The 2,510-nt window shown below is 52.2% G+C and overlaps 1 pseudogene; it reads right to left on the reverse strand.

Annotated features, from left to right (window-relative positions):
* Positions 1 to 1,309: 1,309 nt before the first annotated feature.
* On the reverse strand, positions 1,310 to 2,245 carry LOC102867448 (annotated as a pseudogene).
* Positions 2,246 to 2,510: the final 265 nt, after the last annotated feature.

Here is a 2,510-nt window from a genome sequence, read left to right on the forward strand (position 1 = left end):
ACACACACACACACACACACACACACACGCGCGCGCACACACACACACACATGCAAGCTGGTGTGGCATCCACTTCCTAAACAACATGCCTCCAGAAACTCTATGAACTTTGATAAATGTTTAAAGTTATAGAAAGGCTTCAGGCCTTTTGTTTATTTGGTCACTATGAGTCATGCTCTATTTGAAGGCAATGACCAAAAACTACATATATTTATATCTCTATCTCTATATCTCTCCTCTCATTCTTCATTACACCGGGAAAGCTTGTAATTCTTCTACAAGTCTCTTGGTGCCTTTTTTTGCTTCTTCCTGTTCAGGGATTCCAGTTATGAACATCTTGTTCCTCTTGATGATGTCCCACATTTTTCTTCGGTTTTTCTTCCTTGCTCTTTCTTTTTTATTCTGCTTTTTATCCCCCCTAGCAGATAAGTGCTGAGAACTCTATCTTCTATTTCATTGGTTCTGTATTGCATCTCTTCCACTCAGCTCATATGTCCCTCCAAGATGTTGATAGCATCTGAGACATTGATTTTCATATTCTAGAATGTAGTTTCTTGGGGTTTTTTCCAGACTTTCTAATGTCTAGTTTGTTTTATCTGCGTTGTCTTTGATTGTTTTTATAAGTTCCTCTTCACTTCTGCTTGTAGAATTCTGTAATTCTCTGAGTTTGTCTTTCACCCATTGAAAATATGAAATTATTATTCTTTTTTTTTTTTTTTGAGACAGGATCCGGTTAATTTTGCCTTGGAGGGTAGTCTTGAGAGTGGCAAGTGCTACTCCATCCTGGGTGAAGGAAGGGCCCGAGGGCCAGTTAAGGCCTGTGGCGGGAGAAGCAGGGGGCATGAAGCCCCTGGAATGCGGTGAGGCCAGGCTGTGGCCTGGAGGCAGCTCTGGTAGGACGAGGCGGGATGCCCCTGCCAGCTTGGGCGGAAGGCACCGGACTGGGACCAGGCCATGGCTGCAGAGGCTGTGGACTTAGGCCACATAGGCACCCCAGGAAGTGAGACATGGGGTGACAACACACAACACAGGACACCAGCATATGGCTCAGAAGGAAGCGCAATGGGACACGTAGGCACGGACTCACAGGCCACAGGGACACCCAGCTACAGCCTGGCTGAACACAATGGTAGTGTCAAACACAAACCACAGGGAAAACACAGCACTGCAGGACACATAGACCCAGGGCCACAGAGCTCAAAGGACTTGGGGGGAGGCGGGGAGAGGGCTGTTTGGCATGCCACACTGGAATCACGTGGGACGTAGAGCCCGGCCCAGAGGCTCGGAGTTCATCGCACAGATGCTGGACTTAGTCTGTCTTCCACACCTTGTTGAGCAACGTCACCACCTCGTCATAGATGACAAACACGATTGCCACGTCCAGGCAGACCCGGCCCAGGCGGGGGACTGTGCCCTTGTAGAACGCCTTGAGCCCCTCCTTCCTAAGGATCTGCAGGCCGCAGTCCCAGGTGTTGCGGTACTTGTGGGCTTCCAAACCCTGCATCCGGGTCTTGATCACATCCAGTGGAGTGTTCCCAAAGACGCTGGCAGCACCCGCTATAGCTCCGAAGACCCCGGTAACCAGGGGGTTCATGGGCTTGTTGGAGTTGTCCCCTAGGTACCAGTTACGCAGGAAAGTCATGACGAAGAAGCGGATGGCCTGGTTAGAGCCCTGCTTCAGCACAGTGACCCTGAGGCCCTGGTACGTGCCCTTTAGTCCTTGTTCCCCGACGATCTCCCTGACACCGTGGAAGAATCCTTTGTACTTGGGGTTTGTGGAAGTCTGGTCATGGATGAATTTTCCCTTGACAGTCTCCATCGGGCACACGACCACAACGGCCTCAGCCACCCCGGTGCCCAGACCGCACAGTAGTCCGCGCGTGCTGTCCAGCCATCTTTGGGCTTCACGCATGTGGTTGCTAAGGAACTCGAACATGCCGAATCTGACTGCCGCCTTGGGAATAGAACCGTAAAGCAGGGAGCTGAGGCCGCGGTACAGACCCAGGACTCCATGGCTGCGGACTGTCTAGCGCACGCAGTCCCCGATGCCCCAGGACCGAGGTGGGTGCGCGCGCTCGTCCAGCTGCAGCTGCATCTTCACATACTCGGTGGGGACCGTGATACAGATCTCGATGCCACCCGCCAATCCGCCTGCAAGGATCACCTTCCCCGGGTGCGTCAGCTTGGCTTGCCCAGACGCGGGCGCGGCGGCCACCAGGGCGCGCAGCTGGCGGGGCTCAGGCATGGAGGGCGAGGAGTCCCAGTGCTCGGTTCCTGGGCAGCGGCAGCAGTGGCTGGGGCCAAATTATTATTCTTTTGAGCTCTATGTCAGAAAGGTCCATCAGGCGTTTTGCCTTCAGGAAATCTCATGACTCTGTGTTTTGATCACTTTTTGGCAGTGACATCTTGCTTTGGTTTTCTGTAAGGTGTTAAATAGCCAGCTTCTTCTATGTCATTACTGGGGTAAAATTTTTCTTCCCTGGGACACTAGTGGGCTCCAGGAAGTATTA

The sequence above is a fragment of the Elephantulus edwardii genome, unplaced genomic scaffold (genome assembly GCF_000299155.1).
Source record: "Elephantulus edwardii isolate Elephantulus edwardi_28Jun2011 unplaced genomic scaffold, EleEdw1.0 scaffold01312, whole genome shotgun sequence".
Taxonomy (NCBI): Eukaryota; Metazoa; Chordata; class Mammalia; order Macroscelidea; family Macroscelididae; genus Elephantulus; species Elephantulus edwardii.